The sequence below is a fragment of the Caretta caretta genome, chromosome 10 (genome assembly GCF_965140235.1).
Source record: "Caretta caretta isolate rCarCar2 chromosome 10, rCarCar1.hap1, whole genome shotgun sequence".
NCBI lineage: Eukaryota > Metazoa > Chordata > Testudines > Cheloniidae > Caretta > Caretta caretta.
The window spans coordinates 11,676,503-11,695,501 of record NC_134215.1 but is presented as its reverse complement, the minus strand read 5'-3'; the positions used below and the strand labels follow the sequence as shown (position 1 = coordinate 11,695,501).

At 47.6% G+C, this 18,999-nt stretch overlaps 1 long non-coding RNA gene across 1 annotated transcript; it reads left to right on the top strand.

The window, feature by feature from the left end:
* The first annotated feature begins 1,073 nt into the window (after positions 1 to 1,073).
* Positions 1,074 to 18,657, top strand: LOC142073321 (uncharacterized). Its single transcript, XR_012670130.1, has 3 exons — positions 1,074 to 2,703; positions 5,352 to 5,450; positions 18,361 to 18,657. It is a non-coding gene; the product is annotated as an uncharacterized LOC142073321 (long non-coding RNA).
* Positions 18,658 to 18,999: the final 342 nt, after the last annotated feature.

Genomic DNA, 18,999 nt, shown 5'->3' with positions numbered 1-18,999 from the left:
CTGATGATGTAAACTGGGGGGGCGGGTACAACCAGGCATGTTAATGTCAGCTCCATTAGAAACCCAAGGAAGCAATGCCGGGCAAATGGAAAAGGACTGATTGGTAGGGGAAGAAATCTTTTTGAGTACCTGCGAAAGCTCATGCTCAAATAAATTGGTTAGTCTCTAAGGTGCCACAAGTCCTCCTTTTCTTTTTGTACTGATACTGTAACCCACAGAGGGACTACAGCCTTGGCCCACTGCAATGCCTGAGATAGATAAGTAATGAGACAGTACTAATTTCCTGGGGGATATTGGGTGCCTCCAAGCCACCCCATTCAAATGTCTGAGTAAAGCTGGCTTTGTCAGATGCCCTCAGTGTCTAAAGTAAGGTTTGTCCATGCTTGATCACCTGCCCTAAGCTGCGCTGCATTTCTAACCGGACTGAGCATGTGAGTAGATGCATGAACATACAGGGATTTTGTAAGGAGCAGTCTGACTGAAGAATTCCAAGACCTGTGTAACTGAGACCATACATGGTGTCACTTTAGCGTCTCAGCTGATGTGTTCCATGCAACCGTTTTGTAAGCACAATTGCACGCTCTGTGATGTACCGTGCCCTGCTGAAGCGTAATGGACGTAGTCTGATCCTGCAGTCCTTACCCACCTAGTACTCCCATTGAAAACATCGGAAGGTCTAGGTGAGGATGGCAGAGCTAGACCCACGTTTTTAAAGTTACAGAGGCATTTGCCTCACATGGGCTGTGTCCGTATAACTCCTGACTATACTATGACCCGCTAAGGGCTTAATGTGTGTTTTATGTCTGTATCTCAGTTGGCAGCTGCTTTAACCATTTCAGATTGCCCTGCTGTTTAGTTAGGGGGAGGAGGGCAGAGTAGCCATCCTGATAGCAAAGGACAAACGTGGGGTAGATCTGCCAACAAACATGAGACTGCGGAACACAAGGTTGTGACAAGTGCCTTTGAATTCCTAATGGTGAGGTTCAGAATGAGCATCCACAAGGGGTGAATGCCAGTACTGAAGGGATGGGGAAGAATGTGGGGAGGGAGGAAGGGGGAGTTTCTTCCAGCCTAAGCAGAACCTTTTCCGCCGTTAGCAGAGACGTCTCGTGTCCCGTCGGTATCTCATGCTGCTGAGGTACAAGATGATGGTGAGGTGCTTGAGTGCAGTGACTGGAAAGTGATCATGTGACTAGCCTAAAAGGCTTGTCCACATTATTTTCCCTAGGAAACTCTCCACTGAGGATAAAAACGAATGGAGAGTCCTGGGTGGGTGAGGACAGGGGAGGATCATGTGTATCTGACAGACCAAAGGGTGAGCGGCGCACTTTTAATTTAACCACAAAGAGAATTAAGTCAATGTGTAGATGAAGGATGCAGTTCCCATGATGGGGGCGCAAGGTTTGTCATCAGAACAGCTTGATGGGATTGGGCACAGTCAGAAGAGGGATTTCTTTGTGGGAGACCATGTTGGGAGCTACAGCTAAGTTGGTGGGTTTGTAAAGAGATGCTGCAGTCTGATAGCAGATAATTGGAAGGGGAAGGCATGGTTCAGGACAGTGGATGTGGCCTGCAGAACCTCTCGGCTTTGGGTCACAGTGGGGGCTAGTACGGCAGGGATAGAAAGCCAGTGCCAGGTGATGGCTGTGATGGCCCATGCAGAATAAACGTGCCACTCTCAGTCCTGTTTCCCATGGAGAGTTATCCACAGCTTCGCTTTCCCCTGAGTGTGGGTCCCTGAATGGGTACATCTCCCACGTCGTCTTTCAGTGACACTTGGCTGCTTGAACAAGGCTCCGATCATTCCAGCTTGCGCTTTGAGTCCCTGCTCTAGAATGGGTAGTGCAGCCCCTCCCCATCCTGTCAGAGTGAGAAGCCTGAAGCTAATTAAACTACCAAAGAAAACACAGCTCTGCCTTGAACTAAGGATGAAGTGTTCAAGGGAGTTTTATTTGGGAAAACTGCTGTTACCAGATGTTACTAGTAACATAAAGCCTTACAGGGCAATAAGAGCCTGCCAGAGTCTGGGCCAGCCCTGTGCATGCATCTGCAAAGATAATGCTGGGTTTTGAAGCTGGCCTTCAAGGATGAAAGGGTTAGGAGGGTGTCTTCCAGCCCAGGCACCTGTGAAGTGTGAGGAAGAATCTGTTATCTCAGTGGGTAGGAAATTTGTGCACAGAGCTGCCCTCAGCTCCCACTCCACCATGTCTGTACCAGACGGCCATTGTCACTATAGTGTCAATACAAAGATGTTGTTAGAAATTGGGGGTCTAATTCTTCATTACACTAAGGCCCTTTTACGCTCTTCTGGCAGCATGTAGGAGCCTCAGAGTGAGTGGAAACTACCTCCTGTGCAGGGAGCGGTACCGGGTTGGCCTGAAGGCTCCCTGCCTTCTGCCCCCAGTACAGGGCTGGCTCAGAGTACACTGCACTATGGCTAGTCCGTGTTTCCCAGGAGCAGTGGGAAGCAAAGCGTAAATTAAAGCTCCAAATATGGGAATGCAACTGTGGTTTAAAGCTGTGTTAACCCCCCACCTTCTGCCTCCCATCCCTGCAGGATGTAGCTGAGAATTGGGCCCCTTGTCATCTTTATCTTTGTAGGAGCTGAAGGCCCCCCAGCCCCCATACCTACTCAGTGTTGGTTCCTTCCTGACAAGTACAAACTTCCCAAGTGCTCCGTCAGCGTACCTTCAAGCAGCTTAGGTGAGGTACCTCCTTTGTTACAATGCTTGTTATAATGACCTGATGTCACACCAGCTCTGCAGCCTCTGCTTAAGGATCTGCTCACACTAGATTTACTCTGGAAACCCTTCAAAGGGCAAAGGGAAGTGCCAGTTCTAACAGGACCCTTTGGTTAATCCTTTCGCGAGGAGAAGGGGGCTCTTTTCTGCTTCGTCTTTGCTTTTGCAGCAGGTTCCTTTCCTTATTCTGTGATGTAGTAAATGTAAGTGGGACATGCACAGCAGCAGGATCATGCAAGTATCAAGACTGGTGTGTGATTTTTTTGCTGTGACGGAAATGTTAGATCTGGTGCCCTGGCCTTTAAAAAGCCACAAGAGAGAGAATTCTCCACGTGGAAAGCCATTCTGGTTGCGTGGGAGAGAATTCCACTGAGGCTCTCACGAGATTCTGGCAGAGTCAGGTCTCCTTTGAAAACATGGCATTTCCATTAGCAATGGAGTTGAATGTTTCCATCCTAAATAAAACCTACATAGTTTAAAACTCAGCAGCACTATGAAGGCCTGGCTCCCCAATGCCCAGAGAACACAGTTCTCCCCAATGCAGATACCGCTAAACTCAAAGGAGCATGGGATCAGTGCTGTCTGCCCAAGGTGATGCCCTGCCACTAAGGCCTATGAGTGTGCCAAAGACCCAGGAGGAGGGTGCCAACACAGTCGGCAGAGGAGAAACTGGCTTTGTGCGGCTGGCCTTTTCCACAGGATAAATCCTGTTTTCCGTTGCCTCAGCGTCACGATTCATTCTCTTGTGAATAACAGTCCTGGTGGGGAGCAGTGAGTGGTGTGTGGGACAGGTTGGTGTGCTGAGGCTGTGGAATTCCCTCGGGAAAGCTGCTGTAGCAATTACCAGAGAATGGCAGTCTTTCTGGCGGCTTGTTTGGGCCGTGCAGTCAGCCTGAGGAGAGAACCGCACCCCTGCTACAGAATTCTGCAGGATGGATCCAAAAAGCCTAGAGAAAGGAGGTTGCTATTCAGATCTCTGGGTTTCATAGAGTAATTTCTGTCGAACCCTGTTGGTTTCATCTCTGTGTAAGAGTCTAATAGAATTTCATGGGGAGGGTGGATATGTGACTGGGTAGTCAAGAGCTCTACTGTTCCCCCATCCAACTCTGGTCCTGTTCATTCCAGTGTGTACAGGCTCTCACCAGCCATCTGCCTTGTTGATGCATAGGGGGAGCTTTGCGTCTGAGAGCAGGGAGCTGAACCCCGGCTTAGTGGGCAGAGTGCGACAGCAATATTTCAGTGCTCTGCTGGTGCAAACACAGCTGTGTACAGGCCCAGAAAGTCCTAATGTGGACATCTGGTTTGCTGAGCAGTAGGTCCCAAGGGGTACGTGTACACTGCATCTGGGAACAAGCCTCCCACCCTGGGTTCATGGGCTCACGCTAGTGTGTTAGAAACTGCCGTGTAGACGTTCCGGCTCCAGCTGGAACTCCGGCTTGTGGGGCTGGGCTTCAGCGCCAGAGCCAGCATGTCGAAGCGCTGTCTACCCAGCTCTTTTTAGCACACTAGCGTGAGCCTGTGGACCCAGGCTGGGAAGCTCATTCCCAGGTGCAGTGTAGACACACTCTTCCTGCCTCACTGATGGTCACTGTGAAATCCTCACAGCGCTGAGTCCTAAATGCCCCCTGTGCCCCATCATCCAGGTGTTGTCGTGCCCCTGGCCCGAGTTCTTGAGCTCTGTGGGAATTTGAGAGCTTGGCACCCCGCTGGACAGAGCTGTCTGAGAAGGACAAGGGATTAGCAGTGAAAGCACAGGACAGGGACTTAGAAGGGCTTGTTCATATGCCCAGCTCTGCTGTTCCCGTGCTGTATGCCCTTGAGCAAGGCACTCAACCGTGCGGTGCTGTTTCCCCATCTATAAAAAGGGGCAAGTTAATGCCTGCCTCATGGGGGGTTGTAGGATGGGATTCATTAGTCTATAGAGCTCTTTGCCTGGAAGGTGAGGTAGCAGTGTGGGGTTTATATATTATTCCGCCCCCTTCTTTTTGTTGGGATAGTGAAACATGGTTGGTCTGATGTAAAGTGGACCACCACCACTCAGGTCAGACTTGCTTTACCAAAAAGCGAGCTTGGAAGGCTGTTCACATGAGAGTCTAACATACTGGCTCTCGGATACAGAAGGGCCTGCCCCACAAAGATCTCAAGGGCTCGTACTGTCCCACGGAGAAGAGTCAGACTGGGAAATGTGTGTGGGTCAGAGTTTTATTTAGCACTCCACATCTGGGATGGCTTCCAAGCTACCCCAGATGTTTAAATAGCACAGATGAGTTTCCAAGCTCCATCATGGTAACCAGTCCCTCTCCCAGCCTTTGGGAAAGGCAGGGAAATGCTGCATAGCTCTGCCTGTTCCCCAGTGCTGCAGGGTAAGGCAGAGGGACTAAGCCTGCTACAGACATTACTCATCACTTTAAGGGGCCATTGCTTTTCGTCTTTAACATTTCCATATTTTATTACAGACCCTTGTCACTAAAATAATCAGATCTAGGCAGAATCCTGGTGCCAAAACGTGTCGGCATCTAATGTCTTTTCACCACAAGTCAGACTTAAATGTTTGCAAGAAAAAGTGGTCGCAGTTCAGTGTCTTGACTTGTCCTTTTACTTGCCACGCAGAGAGAGAACGCAACAGCTTCGGAGAGCTGCAAAGACGCTCCAGTGTCCGTGTTTATTTCCCCGGGTGGCAGGAATTCAAAATGGATGGAAGAAAAGGAGGTTGGAAAACAGTCTTGTTTTGTTTGGATCCTGGACAGTTCTCTGTGGAAAAATGGGAGGGGCTCTGGGGATAGAGAAGAGCCAATAAAACCAATGTGTCAAAAGCCGGCCAGCGGCCAACAGAGCATTCAGCAGCGAGTGGAGCAGGGCTGGGGTTGTGGGTTTGCAAAGTATAAAAGGCAGGAGGGTGGGGAGGAGGAAAATCAAGAGGGCTGTTAAAAATGGGGTTACAGCTCGATGATAAACACTTACCCAGCGCTGCAGTGAGGCAGCTTGCGTGGCTGTAAGGCTTAGTGAGGATGCTACCTAGGCCAACAGCAGAGCTTCTCCTATCAGTGTCCCTGAGAGGTGGTAGCTATGATGGTGGGAGATGCCCTCCCATAGACATAGCGCTGTCTACACTCAGGGTTAGGTTGATATAACAGTGTTGTTTAGGAGTGTGGATTTTCCACACCCCTGAGGATCGTCGTTTTACCGACATAAGTGTAGACCAGACCTTAGATGAGCAAGAGGGAATTTCAAGAAAGCACATGGAATCATGAATAGCATCAAGGCTTGTACTTTTTAAGAGCAGGGAGCCAAGGGCAGACGATAAGGAAATAGCATAGATATTAAATAATTAATTTGACCGGGGTTGGAGTTTGTCGAAACATACTGCACAAAAGCTGAGGAATTGGTGCTGGGATCACAGGGGCAGCCAGCCGTTGACATGGTGATTGCTTTAGCAGAGGTGGCTGGATTTCCAGACTTTGGAAGTGAAGAGCAGTTCTGCAAAACGCAATTTACTCTGCCAGCCGTTGAGGGCGTTTCTCACCCACGTTTGAATCGGAAGGTTTGAATCAGAAGCCTAGGTTCTCCAGCCCGACCTGCAATAAGCTCAGTGTTTGTGGCACTGGTCTGCTGGTCTAGGAATTGCTGTGAGGTCCTAGGCCAATTCTGAAACTTCTCTGCAAGTTCCAAATCCAAGCAGGGGCTGGGCTTGAAGGGCTGAGCCTGTTGTTTAATCCAGTACCTTCGATAGGAATGAAAATGGCACAGAGAAATATTAAAAGAAAAAATCAGGCCGCCTTCTAGTGAGCTGTGTGCTCCCCAGACGCTTTCTTAAAAGTAGCTTACTTTAAGGTGGTTCAGCACAGTGGTTGATCAGAGCAAGGGCACTGGAAAGCTGGGGTTGGTTGTATGCTGTGCCACTGACCTGCTGCGTAACCTTGGGTATGTCACACAATCTTTCTGTCTGGTCTGTTTTTCTTTGGGGTAGGCTGATCTCTAGTGTAAACCTCAAACATCTGTAGCCTGGAACAAACGTTTTGGAAGTGCCTGACTAACTTTTACAAAGGCTTTAGCTCCCTTGAGTTAATTAGCACTCAGTTAACTCAAAGGGTGTAAAAAGAAAAGGAGTACTTGTGGCACCTTAGAGACTAACCAATTTATTTGAGCATGAGCTTTCGTGAGCTACAGCTCACTTCATCAGATGTTTACCGTGGAAACTGCAGCAGACTTTATATACACACAGAGAAGTTACCTACTACAGGACAGGCCTAACAAAGAAAATAACAGAACGCCACTAGCGGTCACCTTCAGCCCCCAACTAAAACCCCTCCAACGCATTATTAAGGATCTACAACCTATCCTAAAGGATGACCCAACACTCTCACAAGTCTTGGGAGACAGGCCAGTCCTTGCCTACAGACAGCCCCGCAACCTGAAGCAAATACTCACCAACAACCACATACCACACAACAGAACCACTAACCCAGGAACTTATCCTTACAACAAAGCCCGTTGCCAATTGTGCCCACATATCTATTCAGGGGACACCATCACAGGGCCTAATAACATCAGCCACGCTATCAGAGGCTCGTTCACCTGCACATCCACCAATGTGATATATGCCATCATGTGCCAGCAATGCCCCTCTGCCATGTACATTGGTCAAACTGGACAGTCTCTACGTAAAAGAATAAATGGACACAAATCAGATGTCAAGAATTATAACATTCATAAACCAGTCGGAGAGCACTTCAATCTCTCTGGTCACGCAATCACAGACATGAAGGTCGCTATCTTAAAACAAAAAAACTTCAAATCCAGACTCCAGCGAGAAACTGCTGAATTGGAATTCATTTGCAAATTGGATACTATTAATTTAGGCTTAAATAGAGACTGGGAGTGGCTAAGTCATTATGCAAGGTAGCCTGTTTCCTCTTGTTTTTTCCTACCCCCCCCCCCAGATGTTCTGGTTTAACTTGGATTTAAACTTGGAGAGTGGTCAGTTTAGATGAGCTATTACCAGCAGGAGAGTGAGTTTGTGTGTGTATGGGGGTGGGGGGGATGTGAGAAAACCTTGATCTATGCAGGAAATAGCCCGACTTGATTATGTAAAGAGTTGTCACTTTGGATGGGCTAGCACCAGCAGGAGAGTGAATTTGTGTGGGGGGGTGGAGGGTGAGAAAACCTGGATTTGTGCTGGAAATGGCCCACCTGTTGATCACTTTAGATAAGCTATTACCAGCAGGACTGTGGGGTGGGAGGAGGTATTGTTTCATATTCTCTGTGTGTATATAAAGTCTGCTGCAGTTTCCACGGTAAACATCTGATGAAGTGAGCTGTAGCTCACGAAAGCTCATGCTTAAATAAATTGGTTAGTCTCTAAGGTGCCACAAGTACTCCTTTTCTTTTTGCGAATACAGACTAACACGGCTGTTCCTCTGAAACCTGTCAAAGGGTGTAGGCATCACCTATGTGTTTGTACCGTGCCTACCACAATGGGACCTCCATCTTGATAATACATAATACAAATAACAGATCCAGGTTTGTGTTCCCCAGGGATATCCCAGATTACGGTTTCCTACGTAAACATTGACCGGTTTAATTAATCCTAGACCAGTGTGCCTTGCTTTTTCACTAGCATAATGCTCTTTGTTGTGGTTTGAGATTCACCATCTTTATATGTATTTTTGCCTGGTGCCCGGGCGCACGTGCGCGCACACACAGGGTAACAGAGTGCTCGGATCCCACAGTAACAAGCATGTCAGAAATGGCTGACCAGATACAGTGGAACTTGGAAAAGGGTGAAATTCATGCCTGTGCAAAAGGCAAACACAATTTAGGCCTGTGAATCACACAACAAAGTGCCTAGGTCATATGCAAGCCTTGGTTTTGCTTCTGTGCAGGAGTGAATTTCACCTGGACTTCAAAGCCATTCACTCCCTCACCCAAAATAACTTCACTGTAAGCAGAGGGGCGTCAGATCTAGGGTTGCCATTAGTATATTGCAATGCACTGACAAATGAGGACTTCCGTTCTACTTCTCTACTAAGGGAGTTTCACTTTCTCCGTGTCCTCTCCAAATGAGTCCCCTTGTATATAAAAATACTCACGTCCTGGAAATGTTCAGATTCTGTAACCGTAAGCTGCAGGCTGTTATTGCAATGGGCGTGGGAGAATCAGAGCTGTATTTATAAGGGGTGTGGACATTTCTCCAGCTGTGGCCTCACCGCCTGGCTGTGTTTTTCCTGATTGAAACAGAGCCAGTGTTAGCAGCCAAATATTAAACCAAACACGTCCATAGGTGGCTGCAGAGCCCACGATAAGGTTTTTCTTTCAGGGACTTAGGTATTGCTGCGAGTCCTAGTTTTATAGAGATTGTAGCCAGTCCGTGCCTCAGAATGCTGAAGCTGAAATCATACTGGAGTCAGACCTCAGTCTCTCCTCTTCTCCATAAGACTCCCAAAGACACGGCTTTCTCTTCTTGCACCCTTTTTTTGGACTCTCCCAACTTCATGCAAGTTGTAATAGCCGTCACTGTCGCGTGCAGCTGGACAAAGAATACATTATACAGTGGGCCAATATCATCCCTGGTGTTACTCCACTGATACCTCCAGATCAGAGTGTCGCTCTCTCCTCGGTAGTCATTTTACACTGTCTGCACATTTAGGCTCTCCCTCTGCTGTAGAAACTACAGTCATAGGGGCCTAGGTTGTTACACAGTAAAACACCTTGCAGCATTAATGAGATGGAACCCGGCCAGGTTGCTGATCCATACTGCAGCCTTGCACTCAGCAGGGATGCATCATGGATTAGACATGTATCTTAGCATACAGTTTAGGCCTCTCCATATCGCACCACCTAACCATTGCTGACCACTTTGAACTGCGTTCCCTCCAGCGCAGCAGTTTCTAGTGTAGACAGGACTTCAGTATCTGAAAGAGTGAATTTATATGAAGATGAGGCGGAACTTCAGTCCTCAGCAAGTGTGAATATGAATTCCATCAGTTCCTAAATGGTGTCCCAGTTTCTATTTATTACATAGGGGTTTGTTTTTTTCCCTCTTGGGGAAGGGCCATTAAGTTTGCCTACAATTCTGAACTTTCAGAAAGTTTGCCTTTTTTTATATACAGGGTTTTAGTTCAGCTTATAGCAATATAGCCCAGCTGCAAAGTTTGCCTCTGAGCTGGGATGTTCATCTCCAATTTTTTTCAGCTGTAGATGCTGAAAGTGTTGGCGTCTCTCTACAAGAGATATATTTAAAGACTTAAGACTTCTGGAAGGACAGGGACTGGGAGGGAATTTCCATTTGGCAACAGAGCAGTTGCCAAATGTAATTTCTCTATTGATCCAGTTTGGTTAAAATAGTGTTGATTGTCTGATGTTGTTGTCCTCTGCCTGGAGGAACAAATGGACATTCGCTTGTTTTTTAAGCACTGAGTGTCACAGCTGTAGGCAAATGCACCTTTATTTCCCCTCAGAGGCCCAACATCAGAAGATCGGATACTAGGCTAGATGAACCATTCGTCTGACAAAGTATGGCCCGTCTTATGTCCTTAAGGGCACCACTAGCTTTCGGCTTCCCGCTTCCCAGCCATCACCTCTTTTGGGTGGAGGCCTGTGTCTCTCTCCCTTCTGACCCGGGTATTTCCAGGCTGAACAGGTCCCTGCCATCACTGTGTAATTCCCAGCAAAAGACAGTCTGCCTAAGCGGGCCTGTTTCGCTTGTTCCCTCAGAGAGGGTACATAGGATAATTGCCCCAGTTATAAGTTACCGCACAGCTCTTTCCAAGCAATCCTATTTTATTCTTAAGGTAAAAGTGCTACAGAGAAAACATATGAAAAACAATAAAAGAATCTACATGCGAATAAGCTTACTAGAGATCACCCTCTCCAGCAAGGGCTTTGGCAGGAGCAGCCCTTCAAAATGTCCCCCCTCCCCACAGGGATTTCCCCTGTGGTTTCAAGTTCATCACACTTTTTGCTCAAAATGAGAACACAGTCTTAAGGGGCCTTCGTAGGCCAAAGTCCTTCCAACCCTTCCCTAAGGATTGGGGCCCTCTGTGGACCAGAGGGCCTGGCTGCATAAGAACAAAAGCCCTGCGTCAATTCCCCGCCAGGATCTTTATCCCAACATCCTTTCTTTGTTTGCTAGTCTCTAGAGAATCCAGTCTGAACCTTTGAAGAGATGTTGAATAGGTAATCAGCCAGACAATGGGCCCACTCCCCAGGGCGAAGCTTCAAAGAGCTGATCAGTGGAGAAAGTTCATTAGCATAACCCCCCCCCCACCCTGCTTCCCAGTGAAGTAGCATACAGTCTTGCTATAGCACACAAACAATTGCATTTTTAATACAATGGACCCCAAAATACTTCAACTTAATTCAATGAGGTTTGTCCAGGATATTGCCGGTAAATTGCCATCCGTTGAAGTGAGCTGTAGCTCACAAAAGCTTATGCTCTAGTAAATTCGTTAGTCTCTAAGGTGACACAAGTACTCCCTTTCTTTTTACTGAGCTCCAGGTATTTCTTGCAGGGATTTCTTTTGACAAAGCTGGAATCGGTCTCTATCGTTACAATACTGACTGCTTGATGCTGCCCAGGATCTCATTTAGTGACTTGGCTTCTTTATTTCTCTCTCTCTGGGCTCAGTCCTAAGCCCACAAGCAGAGCCCTAGAAAAGGGGGGAACCCAGAGAGTTTTGGATTGGGGGCAGCCTTTCTGACACTCAAAATAAACTTCTGCAGCTCACTGGTACAGCCCCAGCAGTTTGACTGCATTGTGCTGAGGTCAGAGCTGGCAGCATTGTCCTCCTAAGCCTTTTTTTAGACGTATCCACAAAGATTAACCCTCAGGCTGAATTTTTTCTTGGATAGGCTAAACCCATAGGAAGTATTTTCCCCAGGAAGATCAGCAACAGTCAGTTTGGGGTGGGGGAGGGAGTATGGAGAGGAAAATGGGGGCTTCATTCATACTTTAAACAAATATTTGGCTGCTTTTTTGCAGCTAGGACACTTACGATTTCAGTGCAAAATGAAGAGACCCTGCACCTCCCATAACTCAAGAACCAGGGTCTTCACACAACACAAGAACCAGGGGTTACCCAGTGAAATTACTGGGCAGCAGGTTTTAAATAAACAGGACAATCTTCTTCACACAACGCACAGTCAACCTGTGGAACTTGTTGCCAGGGGATGTTGTAAAGGCCAGAACTATAACTGGGTTCAAAAAATAATTAAGTTCACAGAGGATAGATCCATCTATGGCTATTAGCCAAGATGGTCAGGGACACATCCCCATGCTAAGGGTACCACTAAACCTTTGACTGCCAGAAGCTGGTACTGGCCAACAGGGGATGGATCACTCCAAATTGCCCTGTTCTGTTCATTCCCTCTGAAGCACCTGGAACTGACCACTGTTGGGAGACAGGACACTGGGCTAGATGGACCTTTGGTCTGACCAAGTGTGGCCATTCTTATGTTCTTAAGCATGTCTCAGTGATTAAAACATGGCTAGTAAAATCTGTATCCTGACTTCAGTGCTCCTAGCTCGGGGTGACTGTAGGCAAATCAGCTTCTTGTAGGGTCAGGCTTGCAGTGCATTCGTTTCGGTTGCTCGTCATTCACTCCTGTTGTTTTAAATGCAAGAAACTGTTTTGATGCAAACGATTGGTGTGGAATTTTTACACACACAGCTGTTATGGTTCCCCTGGTAACTGTAACTCCATTACACCAACTTGTATTCCTTACTATATATAACTAGAAAACGCCAGGCCAGGGGCCTGAATAGAGTTGCGGCGGGTAACTTTGACTTTTCCGTGTGTAACCTTTCACCCACAAAGTCACCGTGAGGTGATTCTTTTTAATTATTTTTTTTCAGCAGCACAAAGAACAAAAAAGCAGGAACCTTCACTTTACCCTTGGCTAAGAATTGAGAACAAGTCAGCACATGTGGGTTTTACTAGGTGAGTCCGCAGAGTTCAGCCTTGGGATGAGAGCCCCCTAGCAACTTTAACTCAGTCATCTGTAATGGTTGCTTTGAGAGAGACAGATAAGGAGGCAGTCTTCCTAACGGTAACATAGTTTCCTTATCACCATGAAGCAGATCTTATCAGGAACGTTGCAAGTAGCCCCTCTGAAATATACAGACGTATATTGTCTGTTATCCTCTGCTCTTGTTCGGCTGGCAATATGGAAAATGCTAGCAATCAATGGATTAACTGGCAGCCTGTTGGCTTTTAAAGGTTCTGTTCCCCTGAATAACATTTCTCATCCTCTTCTGGGAGATGTTCCCTGTAAATACAGAGAAATCTTGTAACATGCTAAGTAAAAAAAAAAAATGAAGTGAGAGGAAACTTGAGTCATCTTCCTGTGCAGTTTAACTGGCAGTTTATGACTAATAAACCCCACATTGGTATTAGTGTATTGGAATCACACTCATCTTCCTTTTCTGAGAAGAAAAAGAATTACGAAGGTGGCTGTTTTTCAGCAGCCAAGACACATGATTAAGGAAGTAAAAGCCTGGGGTTCTGTTCCTAGCTCTGCCATTGGCTCATGTGCTGATCTTCAGCAAAGTAACTTAACCTCTTGTTGCTTCCGTCTCCTCAGCTGTAAAGACCGTTGGAGATCTCAAATGAAAAGTGCCTCATTGCAATGTGAATTCAGATATGAAGTTGACAGGTCTCTTGGAAACACCAATGAGCACAATCTCTCCAGGATACAAGAGGCAGAAAGACTGGAATAGATTAATGCCGTGTACCCTGGTACCACTTACTATTATGTTTGAGCTGGTGAAGTTGGGAGTGAGGGTGAGAATGTGGGGCTGTGTTGGAGAGAGAAGTAGGAGAAAAGTTATATAAAGACGTGATAAATTCACAGTAGCCCTAATGGTGTCAAGAGGGAGAATAGAAGGGGGGTTATATAAACCCCAGGAGCATGAAATAATTTCATGGCAGCTCTTAGTAGGCAGTGTTCCTCTCCTGTGTTTCATTTACCCAGTGAAAATAATATATCATGACTTCAGGGGAAAGTTTGGGCTGAGCAAGGACAGCAGAATCCAGCCCAATGATACTGTGCACTTTCAAAGTGCTGTGCAAACCTGAATTGTGAAAATGTTCCAAGTCTCTCTCTTTTCCTTTAAAACGCTCACGTTAACCTGCAGGGCTGGCTGACTGCTTCCAGTAGTATACTCTAGGAAGACACCCAGTATCTCTTGCTTCACCAGGCACAAATGCACACCCCTCTGCTCTTGAAAACTCACCTGAGTTGTGGTCCAGCTCTTCAGAGACAGAATGACAGAAGCAGCTGCCCATCCCCACACACTGCGAGAGGAAACTGTCCTTCAAGCAGGAATCATTTAGGGAAAGTTCTATGGCCTGTGTTAAGCGGGAGGTCAGACAAGATGATCACAGTGGTCCTTTTCTGGCCTCTGAATTTATGAGCATTCTGTGTACCACCATCCATCACAGCATCTCCTCGTGGCAAACAAGCTAGACCCAAAGCACTGAATCGGGCAGAGTTACTGCAGGAAATGTGCCCAGAGGAAAGTTCTGCATCTTTGCTCTCCACCATCAATGATGTGGACCAGCAGAGGGCAGAATTGTCTCAGAAACCGATGAAGTGAGCTGTAGCTCACGAAAGCTTATGCTCAAATAAATTGGTTAGTCTCTAAGGTGCCACAAGTACTCCTTTTCTTTTTGCGGATACAGACTAACACGGCTGTTACTCTGAAACCTGTCAGAAACCAAGCAAGCCAGAGCCGCCCCCACTCCCCTTACGATTTCCTCTAGTCTGCCTGTTGGCTGTCACTTGCCTGTGCCTGTCTGATTGTTCTCTGCTGAGCTCCCTGTTCTGTCTGAGCTATGTCTTTGTGTATTTCTCTGAATTGACATTTAGCCGTAAGCAAGATGGTCTGTCGAGGACGTTGTTCGGTTGTAATGTGTAGTGCATCTCAGTCCCCTAGGCAGGTGCCTGTACCTCTTAGTGTGCACGTGTGCGTGCATTTAGGGTCTTCTCATAGGGTTGCCAACTTTGGTTGGACAAATTCCTGGAGAGTTCATCACATGACATAATCTTTAATTCCTGGAGACTCCTGGCCAATCCTGGAGTGCTGGCAATCCTATCTTCTCAGCACCCATCTTCTTGGATCTGATTCACCTTCTCTGAATATTCAAGCAAGAGAGTTTACACGCATGCACTCCATGCATCTGATGAAGTGGGTTATAGCCCACGAAAGCTTATGCCCAAATAAATTTGTTAGTTTCTAAGGTGCCAAAAGGACTCCTCGTTGTTTTTGCTGATACAGACTAATATGGCTACTCCTCTGTAAGATTTCAGCAAGTGGCACATAGGGTTGCAATACCAGTCAAGTTTGGCCTGACTGCTCCTCCGTCCAGCTGGAGGCGCGCCCGGGCCAAATGGTGTTGGAACCTGGTGCACAGGGAGTCTGTTCCTGTACGTCAAGAACTCTATGTCTGAAGGTACCAGCTCATGCAGTGTGTGGGTAAGAGAGAGGGGAGACTCTATGGCCAAGGTAGACCTGGGGTGCATATGGAGGGGAATTAGTGGGGACTGCAAGGGGGTCCCTGCTGGGAGTGCGGGGACTGGAATTTGCCCCCTCTAAGAAATATCTGAATTGGCACCACCGCTTCCTGTGTTGTGAGTTTTTGTGCCTCAATCCCTGAGCTTTGCAGGACTCAACCAAAACATAAAAGAAGAAGTAAAAGAATGCAGCTGTGTCCAATGCCAAGTGCGGCCTTTATAGTATCTGCCCTTGCCAACTCAAGGGGCTTCTTTGCCTTAGGGCCAGTTAGAAATCCACCATTGCAAACTCCTTCACTTAAGTGCCCTTCTTGGTTCCCCTTGTGACAAAGAACCAACTCCTATGAGTAGTCCTGTTACCTGCTACATGCATCAGTTTTCAGTTCTCTGCTTGGGGATGTGAGAGTTGGTACTTGCCCGTGAAGAAGCAGTAAGCCTATTGTCCTGCGGGATGATGGTTATCAGATTCCACTGATCCTTGTGAAGCCAAAGATTCTTCCCCAGGAATGACTCGGGGCCAGATTACACCCAGACACAATGGATGTTATTTATCATTTGGATTAGAATTTGGAGAGGTACATTTCTCTTTAGACAGGTGCTCTGGCAAGGGTTCTATTAACATACAAATGTCCAGCGATGGACAAAGTCCCTACACCAGAGCTTGAATTTTAAGGGGGGAGGGGGAGGGGGGGCTAAAGCCCTTGTAGGAGGTTGCAAGGATTCTCCCTCCTAACAGTTGTTTGTAATAGTATGGGTGACTTTGTGCATGTCATTAGAAAAGCAAAAGGATGGAGCTTTTCAAAGCCACCCAGAGAACCGGGGCACCCAGCTCCCACTAATTATATTGGAAATTGGGACTCCAAAGCCCTCCAAGAGTACAGGTCTCTCTTCACCTCTGCAAGAGTTTCATCCAAGATAGCCAATAAGGTTTCAGTAATGGGCAGGGGTGCCTCTCCCACTCCAAACACCATGTTGAATTGGTCTCCTGAAAATGCTCCTGCTATACAGATCTACTTTCCCTATGTCTGCACTGCAGATCTTTCCAGGTGAAGATGGCTTTGCCTGTCCTGCAGGCTATACAGCCCTGTGTGTGGTTGGAGGAGTGCAAAGTGCCCGCTGGCATAGATCTCGCACTCAGGAGTGGCAGTAGTATGGCTGGAAAATTACAGCTCATTTCCTTGTTTGTAGTGCAGCCAGGAGATGTGGAGTAACCAAACCTCTGTGCCTGTCTCTGGTTTCCTGGGGGGGAGCTGCTGTCTCTGAGTGATGGCTTCACAAGGTTTGGGTGTAGAACAAGAAGCAGGCTGAGTTGGGGGCGGGGGGATATTCAAAATGATTCTTGACTTTCACCTTCCTGTATGGTCAATTGACTGTGCAGCCGAGATAATCTGGGAGCTGGGGAGAGGAGGTATGAGAGCTTCCTCCCCATGCATGTGTTGGGTTGGGAGTTCCAGGCAGGGCTGTATTGGCCAACTCGGCTCCTTGTGAAATTATTCGCTTCCTCCCCCCACAGCTGGCACAGGGGGAGGTTTGGCTCTAAGGGACATTGGCTTTGTTTTCCCTTAACTTAACTTCCCTGGTAGCAGTCTGGCCTGGAGGAATGAGTGCAGAGCCTGAGCTGTGGTCCTGGCTCTGCCACGGACTCACTCAGCCACATGACCTCTCTGAGCCTCAGTATGCCCACATGTGAAATGGGTAGCACTGCCCCCTGTAATCGTCTCAGGAAGGGTTGAATGGCTTTCAGTCACGCAGCATGGATTGGGGAGTAAGCAATTCCAGAATCTCCTGCATCCCTGACAGACCTGTGAGGATACTTTGCCCCTAATTTCACGCTATTCTCAAGTCTACTATCCTTGAGGACACGCATGTGAGCCACCATCCTTCCAGACCAATCCCCCTCCCCACTTGCCCCTTGCACTAGTGTCACTTGTTATTACAGCTGGCCAGCAGCAGGGCAGCCCCGTGGCCCACGGTTACCTCCATGGATACTAGTGTATTCTGGTGAATAGAGTAGGTGGCAATGGGGGTCAGGAGACCTTGCCATTGTCCTCACTGCCACTGACCTTGGGCAAGGTCCTTACCTTGCTTGTGCCTCAGTTTCCACATCTGTAAAATGGCGATAAAGTGCTCTGCGATGTCCAATAAAGGGGCTCTATAAGTGCAAAGAATCCTTATTAGGTGGACACGCTTGGGGAATGTGGCACACTCAGGGTTAAAGAAAACTGCCTGCAGGATGAAATTTCCATTGGTTTGTTCCAGTTCTCTCCGGCCAGGCTATGAGGGGAAATGCTTTATGTGATGTTTTATGGCCAAGGGAGGGAGTGCTTTTGTCAGGGAAGGGAAGCCAGGAATGATTGAGGACCTATTAAAAGCTGAAACTGCCAGATCCACCAATCACACTGAGGGGCTGATTCCAGCGGAATAAGAAAACAGCAAACTCAGGGAGGGGAAAAACAGTGGCAAAGAGCTGAGCAGATGCGGGTGCTTCACTTCTTTCAATTTGGGTAACAGGCCTACCCCTACCCCAGCAGCAGCTATGGACTCCATTCCTGGCAAAGGCAGCCTGTGTTAAACGAGCCCACACCCTGTCAGCACCTTCTTTTCCCTAAAGACCAGGCCCCATGGACTTCAAAATGGGCCAAATTTCTATTGACTTCAATGGGGCCTGGATTTGCCCCAGGAGTGCAAGTATGTGAAAGGTTGGAGGATGGAGGGAATTGTTTCAGGTGCTCCAAAGGGACTATAGTGACAGGGTGCTATGCACAGACCTAGGGCGGACGAGCCGATAGGTACTCCGTGGTGTTTTATGCAGCCCGTTGCAGAAGCAATGTGAAATTCCTGATTGAGCGCCTGGGGCAGTTGGTCAGGTTCAGAACTTCCAGCCAGATTTGGGTTAACATAGTGTATAAGGAAAGCTGAATGGTGACAGTGAATTACTGTCCCTTCCCTGCTAGGGCCTTGGGGTTACTCTGTGTTACTGCCAACCATTGTATAAGGACCATGGCTTAATTTTGCTAAGGAAACCTGAATGAAGGTCATGGTGTCTTCTTGTACATTATCAGTGAGGTTAAGGCTGGAGCCCTGACATCTCTCTTCCTTGACGCAGGGCTAAAGTATCCGAGTTGCGGCTGCTAATCTTTGGGTCACTGCAGTGAAGATGGAACTTCTAGGAGATCGGTGACATTCCAAGTGCATACATCACACAGTTGCCAAAATGTCCTCGTAACACAAAATCAAAACACACTCTGCATTGGCAGAATTATGGACGCCCCTGGGCCATGTGCACACACCGAAGATGCACTTAAATCGACACAAAACCATTGTGGGGGGACAGAAAGCTGGGTTTCAAATCGATTCTATCGGGTGAGCTTGTGCCTGTCAATTTGTCAGCAGAACTAAGTGAAACAGCTGTGCGCTAGATTTAAATCAAATTAAAAATGTCCACACTGGAGTTTGCACTGGTTTAACTAAACATGTTTCAAATTGCACCTTTTAGTTGCACCTCCCCAAGCCCATCACCACCGCCCTCCTCACTCAAACAGAACAACACATCTCCATGCCCGGGACCCCCAGCAGCACGAAACCATCTGCCCAACACTTCTATGATTTTCACCCCTGTCCCCAGCGTAATGCAACCACCCTGTCACATTCCCACTAAACCCAAGATGCAGTACCAATCCATGCGCCTTCTGACTCATCTCAGACGGGCACATGCAGGAAGACTTGACCTCTAATGGACTGATCT